Source organism: Dermatophagoides pteronyssinus, unplaced genomic scaffold (genome assembly GCF_027571235.1).
Source record: "Dermatophagoides pteronyssinus isolate colony J.1.1.1.1 unplaced genomic scaffold, Derpt_VIB-CSIC_2022.12 sq0003, whole genome shotgun sequence".
Taxonomy (NCBI): Eukaryota; Metazoa; Arthropoda; class Arachnida; order Sarcoptiformes; family Pyroglyphidae; genus Dermatophagoides; species Dermatophagoides pteronyssinus.
Genome location: NW_027461527.1, coordinates 1,376,518 through 1,385,581, shown reverse-complemented (window position 1 = coordinate 1,385,581; position 9,064 = coordinate 1,376,518). Strand labels below are relative to the sequence as shown.

General features: G+C 26.3%; 1 long non-coding RNA gene across 1 annotated transcript; it reads right to left on the bottom strand.

The window, feature by feature from the left end:
• Window positions 1–4,855: 4,855 nt before the first annotated feature.
• LOC142646327 (uncharacterized) lies at window positions 4,856–6,550 on the bottom strand. The gene is made up of 4 exons (XR_012847280.1): window positions 6,489–6,550; window positions 6,087–6,331; window positions 5,683–6,010; window positions 4,856–5,606 (listed from the first exon to the last, which is right to left on the bottom strand). It is a non-coding gene; the product is annotated as an uncharacterized LOC142646327 (long non-coding RNA).
• Window positions 6,551–9,064: the final 2,514 nt, after the last annotated feature.

The window sequence follows — 9,064 nt, the reverse complement described above, 5'->3', positions numbered from 1 at the left end:
GGCGTTTGTGTTTCGATTGGATTTTACTGTAATCATTCTTATGAAATTGAATGAATGAAGAAGCATCAATTATTTAAATAATCATCATCATGCATTTGATCATGCATTTGATGATTTTGTATGTCCCAACTAAGAAAGAATACATAATATTTTATATGATTATTACAAAATGATGCCAATTATTCACAATTTACAAGTGTTTGAATCTCATAATGATTTCTATTTGAATTTTTGTGGTTTAATGAATTTCTTTTTTTTTATTGCCCGAATGATTTCCAACATCTTAATCTTATTTTATTCTTTCATCATTTATTTCAATTGAAATTAATGTATTTTTTTCTCTTATTCAAAACTTCAAATGCTTTTGGTTCTTATTATGTAATCGTTATAATTGTCGGTTTTTGAAAGTCGATGATATCAAAATGACTTACTTTCTCTGTGTGTGTGTTTGTGTTATTATATGTCATAGCAATGAATCCGGAAATTTATAATCAAATGAAATGAATAAATTAATTTTATTTAAAAAATATTTTATTAAACAAAATAAAATTTTTACCCTTTTATCGATCCATTTCGTTTGCTATGACAACTAATAACGATCGAAAGAAAGTGTATATCATTATTGATTCATTGCAAAAATTAAATATTCAAAGTTGAAATAAAATTTTCATTTAAATTTCTTATTATTCAATCGAATTAATTAATTTTTTGTTTCATTTTTTTTAAAATTTAAAATCAGTTTCATTCGTTCAAGCGGATATTGTTTTATTAATTTCTTGTATGCAAATGCATCCGAAAATTTTAATATCAAACCGACAATTGATCCATCAATATGTAAATGATGATGAAGTTTTGGAAACGGAAACAACTTATAATTGATTATGATTAAGAAATGTATTTTTTTCAAAGAAAAAAATGTAATAATTTTTTATTATTATCATTTTTGTTCATGTCATGTCATGCATGTTTGGCTACGTTTCGAAATTTTTTATTTTTAATTTTAAATTTTGTTTCTCTCTCTCAAATGTCATGTCATTATTGTTATATAATCATGTTATTCGGTTTGTTAAATCAGAAAAAAATTTCTTGTCAAATCTTGAAGATGATGATGATTTGATAATTTGCTACAAACAACGTCTTAAAAATCTTCAAAATTGAAACAATGTAATGAAATAGAAAATTGTATCAAAGTAAAGAAATATGAAACATTCTTGTCAATTCATTGAAACTTGACAATTTTTTTCTCCAGAAAAAAAATTTGACATGAAAAATTTATTTTTTTCATCATTTGTGATACGACCAACCAACCAACCAATTCAGTTTACCTGCAATTTAAACAATTTCAGTTTTATCGTATCATGGCACAATTATCTTCCAAAAAAAAAGAACAAAAAATAATAATAATTTCCGAAATTCTTATTCTCATCATTCTCATCCTTACCGGCAAAACCGTCATAATTAATTATTTATTGCCTAAGTTCCAGAAACATTGAGTCAATGATCCATCCTAGAGATTAGGATATTGTTTTCTATTAAATAAAATGTTAGCAAACAATTTTCCAACAATGATAATGATAAAATTCGCTGAATCCACTTATACGTGGCATTTCAAAAGACGAAATGTATGTGCTATGAATGAATAAATGGACACATGGCACAATACCAAACAAAATACAGTGCAGAGCATCAACATTTATGCCGATGGATGGATGAAAGTAGCACATTCATATAATAATAATTTTTATTATTTAACGTTTGGTCATGTTATCATCCTCATTGTTTTTATTATGAAAAAATTTGTTCAGTTTTTGTTTTTGGTGAATGGAATGAATTTTTGATTTATGATATTAGAATTTTTTGTTTATTTCATACAGAATTTCAAATAAAAGTTAAAATTCTTTCTATTCAGTATCCATTTCATTCACATGAGAATGTCTTCTTCTCTTTTTTCTACGTTTGTATTTTTTTCTTTGACACTTTTTTGTTTTGTTGTTTGTTGAAATTCAATTCAATTCATTTGACATTGATGATAATGACGCTATTCCATCATTTCAAAAAAAAAACGAAATTTCTGTTACATTATCTTGTTATTGTTGTTTTGTTGTTCATTTTTTCTTTTACTATGAAATTCAAGTCATTAGAATTATTATGGCAAAAAAAAGAGTGCCATTGTATGACACATTGACAACAGCAATGTATTTGAAACAAAATTTTTTATCATCACCAATCATCATCATCATCATCATCGTTATATGAAAGAAAATGGTTCCAGAAAAAAAATGAATGAAAGTTAGGCCAAATGTTCGATGATGATGATACTTGAAAACGGAAAAAAATATGAACAGTGAAAAAAAAAGATTCAAAAAAAAAAGATCAAGAGTCAAGTGTACGAGAAGTGAGTGTTTTTTTCTGTATTATCATTGTTCACAATCAATCATTCATTATATAACAAATAATTATTCGATGAATCGATTCAGTTTGGCCAATAATTTTTCCCTTTTTTCCCAAATTTTATCATATCGACATAAGAGTCTGTGTTCATAAACATTGGCCATTCATTTGTTTTCAATATCATTTTTTAAATGTGATGATCATCATCAGCATTTTCTATCCTAAGAAAAAACCACTTCAAATATTCGCACCAATGTTTTGTTTTTCAAATTTGAATACAAGAAAAAGTATTAAAATTGAATGAAATATATTTTTGCTAATCGATCAATGATGTGAATCAATTTTACATCAATATTATTACCACATTGAACAACATTCGTGAAAAAAATGACGAGTAAAGATATATGTTTGATTTGATGATGGTCATATATTTTCATTGGAAAAAATACATAAAAAGCGGTTTCAAATAACATCTATTTGAACAAAACGAAAACAACCAAAACAAAGCAAAACAAAAATAGTATTCAACAACTTTGTGTATACATTTTGACTTGGATCAAATGTTGCTTCATTCAGCCATTCCTTCATTTATTTATTTATGTAAAAAATTCGTTTTGTTTTTGTTTTTCGATTCCAATCAAGATAATTCATTCATTTATTTACATTAATTTTCATGTTTTTTTTTCGTTAATGTTTTGAATTTGACATTTGTATTTGTGATGAATGGATAGATGGGATATCTGCTATTGATAATAATGTTAATGTTGATGACGGTTTTTTTCTAATAAATTGAAATAATTTATTTCAACACAGAATAATGATTTGAAGATATAAGGATCGTAGAAATCTAAACAAGGGAAAAAAATGAGGAAGAAAAATTAACGAGATTGTCATCGTTGGAAATGAAATTGTTCTTTAAAAAAATTGAAAATTAAAAAGAGGAGAAAGGCCTTTGCTGTCGCTGCTTGTCTGTGTTTTTGTTTAAATTAAATTTTTCAATTTTTTTCTGACACAAAACAAAAATTCTTTCTCATTATCATCGAACGATCCATATAGATATGATTATAATAAACGATAAGAATATGGGAATATATAGACGAAATTTTTAAAACTCAAAAAAAATCCCCATTCATTCTTTACACTTAGTGTAAATGAAACAGAAACTAAAGAATAGAAATAGTTGACATCTACGCTTTTTGGAGTGATACGATAGATAGAATTTTTTAAAAAATCACTGACACTCGATGTATGAAAAGAATTTTGTATAAACAAAATTTTCATTGTCTTGAATCTTTCTTTTTCGATTCTCTAAATTCTGACTCCATCGAATATCTACCCGAAAAAAAAGACTTCAGAAAAAGGAAAAATCTTTTGCATACACAAAACAAACACGATACCGAAAAACAGTAGAAAAAACCCTAAAGCAAATAATTTTGTTGATATTATATAACCAGTTGAAAAAACAGACATTAATTGAATTGAAATTCAATCGAATCATAAAAGTCAAATATTTGTTTCAACAAACAAAAATGAAAATGAAACTGAATTCTTATTGAATCATTTATCATCTGCAAACATTGTACTTGTATTGATAATATTGTTTTGCAGTACATTCAAACAAAAAAATTGAATATATTTCACATTTCATATCGGTGCATTCATTGATCATAACATCACATAGATCATTCAAATTTGAAGAAAAACGATCCAATTTGATTTCATGTTACTCGACATTATTAAAAAATGAATAAATAAACTTTGCGTCTTGTTGTATGATCATCACCATCATTCCAGGTGTGAAAATAGTTTCAAATAGGAAAATGCAACAACATAATTTTCCCATGGTCATAATGTTTGTCAATATTTTTCTATTTGATTTTGTGTGTTAACATTGAGAATGTTATTTTCCTCTTTAAAAAAACTGTTATCATTTCCACAGTATTATTTTCGTTAATATGGTTGAATGAATAATCAGGGTTATGAATTTCTTTTCCAAATCATGACATTATTCGAACAAAAAATAACAAATATATTTTATTGTCCATTCTTATGATGATAATAATGATTAGAATTTTTTTTACTAAATTAATGGATATAAATGGGTGTGTGTGCGTTTGTCATATTCATAAAATTTTGGCTAAATAATGAATTGATCAAAGAAAAACAACAAAAAACGAAATTTACAAATGAAAAAGAAAATTCTACATTACAACAATAACCGCCCACACACACACACACACAAAGATAAACATTAGATAGATGTTGGCAATTTTGATCATTTGTTTGATTTGTTTTTTTTTCATCTTTATCGTTATCATTATTCACCAATGATAAAAACTCAACATTCGGTCGAATAACCTAAAACATAAATCCATTTTTTTTTGGATCATCATTTTTAATTTCAAATTGCCAAAAAAAACAAGAGATAAATAAAACTACTTTCATATTGACATTTATCCGTTTTTATCTATAATGTCTAAATTGTTGTTGCTGATTATAATAATTTATTTGATCTTTTTTTAGGCCGTTGTTTTTTTTGTTTCTACAAATAATCTTTTAGCAGAATAAATGACAATAATATTTCATTATCACTGATCATAATGTATGTGTGTATGTCGATGATCGGTTAATGATAATAATCTTAATCATCTAACCATGCCCATTCCAACAAATTTCTATTTCTAGTTTAGATATCGATTATTGATCTAATCACAATGTGATTGTCTGTCTATATTCGTGAAAGTATATTTGTTGGTAGCCATATCTATTGTTGCTTGACATTGTTTTATTGTCGTTGTTTTTTGTTTATGTTTTTTCGTGTCTTCATTTTTCCCATTCTGTTGTTATCATAATCAAAAAATCGGATGCATATTTTGACTAAAGTTTTTTTTTCGAATACCATTTTTGAATGTCCTTCGGTCGGTTGGTCTGTCTTTTTTAGTTAGTTAACTTGTTTGTTGGACGTCAATCGAAAATTGGCTTCCAACACAACAACAACAAGAACAATATTCAGGTAAGCAATCCAAGACAACAACAGTAACAACAAAAATATGATAATTTTGTGCGTGCACCACCAGAATTTTTGTTTTCAAACTCGATTCATTTAATTCATGCGTCCGGGTTGGTTTGTTTTTTTTGTCAGTGAATGCATTTGTCCCAAAACTGTCATTTTATTTCCTACCAGTCCAACAATAATGATAATAACAAAACAAAACCTGAAAAAAAGTTATCGAACAAAAAAAAAGTAAAGTAAAGTAACAAGATATATTGACAACAAATGAATTATATTACCTTTGTGATATTGGTTGGCTTAGGTTCATTGAACATTGAAACAACACCTGATTCTCATAAATATGAAGACCAAAAAACAAAAAAAAAAAAAAAAATGGGAAAAAATTCCGTTACACAACCACATAGGACCAATGAATGACGGACAGACCGACGAGAAATAAATAATGGAAAACAGAAAGAGAAATTTGCATGGAAAACGATTCTCGCCCAATCAATTTAATTAATGTATATCTCTATATTGTCTTGTCATATTTTTCATTGTTGTTGTTGTTGTTGTTTTTCCTGGTTTTTATCATTTCCTCCACCCATATTTGGTTTTTTTCAGCTTCTTCAAACATAAAAACATAACAACAGAATCTTGGTTTAGGCTTCATTTATTCATTTTTGTTTTACTTTCTTTTTACCTGAAATGATTTGAGAAAAAATATTTACCGTTGTTGTTTACATTTAATATTTGGACTTATTTCAATCCAAAAGGATTTTGTCTGTATTTTTTTTTTCTTCGAAAAAGACTTAATTTGAAATTTTTATCAAAATGGATTTTCTTTTTTTTTGGACTTTTTTCTCAATTACTTTGATTTGATTTTTCCTTCTTTACTTTTATCGATTATTTTTTCCACCAGAAAGTTTTCTCACGGAAAAAATCTACCTATGAATGAATAAATTATTTTCATAACAAACCTGGTCAGATTCCTTTTTTTTTCTTGGAAATATATTATGTCAATCAAAATTCATTAGGTTAATTTTATTGATTTTTTTTGATTGATGGGAAGGAAAAAAAGTTTATCTTAATTCTATTTTCATACTTTGAACTGGATATTTATATTCATGGTAATCGTTTAAAGATGGTGATGAGAATTTGCTTTAATTTTTCAATTTGAAAAACACACACAAACATGATAATGTTTTCTTTTGGGAAAAACAAAACTAAATTCAACAATTGACAATTGATTCTGGCATCACATCTGGTAAATATGGTTGAAATGTTGAAAACACACATAAACCAAAACGATTCATTAATGATGACAATTATTAGTCGTTCGTTTTTCTCATTACTGAATCCATTTTTTTTCCATTATTAAGGATTTTCAACGTACGAAAAGAAAGAAAGAAAATAATTGTCAAAATCATTCTGCTGTGACATTAATTGACTTGACTTGACTTGACATTGATTGTAAGAAAATTATGTTATCCATACAGAATTCTTCTCTATATTCACATGTGTTTACTCAAGGATAGAAAAAATTCAGGTTTTTTTTCGTTACTTCATTTTGACAAATATTTATTTGAAAGAAACAAAATGATAAAAATTGTTGGAATAAAGATGATGATGATGATGATCGTTTATTATGAGAAAGGTCAAAAAACAAACTAACAACCAGAAAAAAAACTGTCACTTTAAATCAACGATGTGTGGCTCGTGTCATGTAATCATTCATGAATCTTTTTTTTCAACAAAAACAACAACAAAAATAAAGATAAAAAATGAGAAAAATAAAACTTAAATACATAAACACCAAAAAAATGCATAAATCTCGATTACGTCAACAAAGTTTCTTTAAATAAAAGGCTAAATAGGAAATCTAATCCATAAGTTTTTTCTTTAGAATCTTAAAACTCATCATCATCATCATCACACAATCTTTTTTTTCTGTATATCTCGCTTCAATGGACTTATTTCGTTTCGTTTCGTTTCATTTTAGTTGTTTTTTATTTTCTTTGTTAATTATAATCATTATCATTCATTTCAAGTGAATATTCAATACACTAGAAATATACAATTTTCAACCGTCGTTCATTCGGGCCAGAAAAAAATGGAAGAAAATGAAAAACCTAATTAACACCGAAAATACTGAAGTCATCACAATGTGTGCAACTTGAATAAAGGATGCACTGTTATTGATAATGGTAGTGGATACGTGAAGAACACCAGAAACACAAAAACAACCTAAATTCTAAAGTGAAAATAGTTTGGCAGTAAAATTCTTTTACCATTTCATTTCGATTTGATGAACAATTTTTCATTTTAAATTCAATTCGATATCGAAATTCAAAGCTCATTAATTAATTAATTAATTAATTAATAGTGAATAGTGAACAGGAAATTTTCTTTTATTCTTTGTTGGAATAATAATAATGATAATGGAAAAAACATAGGAAATGAATTCTGTGTAAGAAATGAAAACTTTTTTTCTTAGTATTTTTTGTTTTGTCTTCAATATTCTGGCATATTTGAATAAATGGATGTAAATTTTTTTTTGTTTCGTTGGTTTTGCCTTTTATCATTTCAGCCAATGGCTTTAAGTTTGCTCTTTTTTTTGGGGGGAATTTGAAAAAGATCTTTTTTTTGTTGGCTTTTGTAAAACTCCGAATTAAAGATTCGTAATACGAATATTATAATAAAAATGAATATAGAAAGTATTATTGTTGTTGTTTTTATAATAAGCTCATGAATATATTACTACCTTCAATACTATGATGATCCGTTTTAGATTTTTTTCACTGAAATGAATGTTCATTGTCAAACGAATGAAATTGTTTTATTTATTTATTTTTTTTTTTTTTGGTTGTTTTGTTTGCCGGATCTGGATTCAATAAATTGTTGTTATTTTACCAACTTTTTTTTCTGTCTGATTCTTCCTAGTCGTTAGAATAAAAAAAGCTACTTACAGAATTTAGAAAACTATGGATAAACATTTATTGTCATATAAAGTAGTGGAAAGAATTGTCTGAAAACATTTTTTTTTCTTTTTATTCTCTTGGAGAAGCAGGATGAATAATCTCGACATAAATTTTAAATGTCAAAAATTATGGCCTAAAATTTTGTTTTCCAGTTTTGAAACAATAAAGTAAAAAAAGGCTTATGATGTTCTCTTTTGTTCAATGGAATTTTCATTGTCAACAACTGTTTTATTCTTTAGAGAACACAAAGAAAAAACAATAAAATTCTTTATTTTTTCTTGGTTATTTGTTGGGCGTTAAAGTAAAAATGACATAAACAATTTGAAATTTTTTTTCTCTATTCTTATTTTTTTCATTCATTACTGCCAGTATCCAAGAATGAATTCAAAAGTAAAGAAAAGAAAAAAAGATATGAATGACATATTGTTTTTTATAGCATTTTGTTATTCCAATTGCATTGTAATTAAATCGACCGGGGTGCAATGATATTTTTTTTTCGTTATCGTTATCGTTGTTGTTGTCATTGTGTTTCCATTCTGTATTGCAACAATTCTGAAAAATTGTCACTGATAATAGGATACAGAAAGATAATAGTGATAGTGAGTGGGAACATATTTTTTTAGGCTGTTGTTGGATTTTTTTTTATTGTCGTTTTTGTTGTTATGAATTCATATTCACAACCCCATTCTTCTTTGAATTT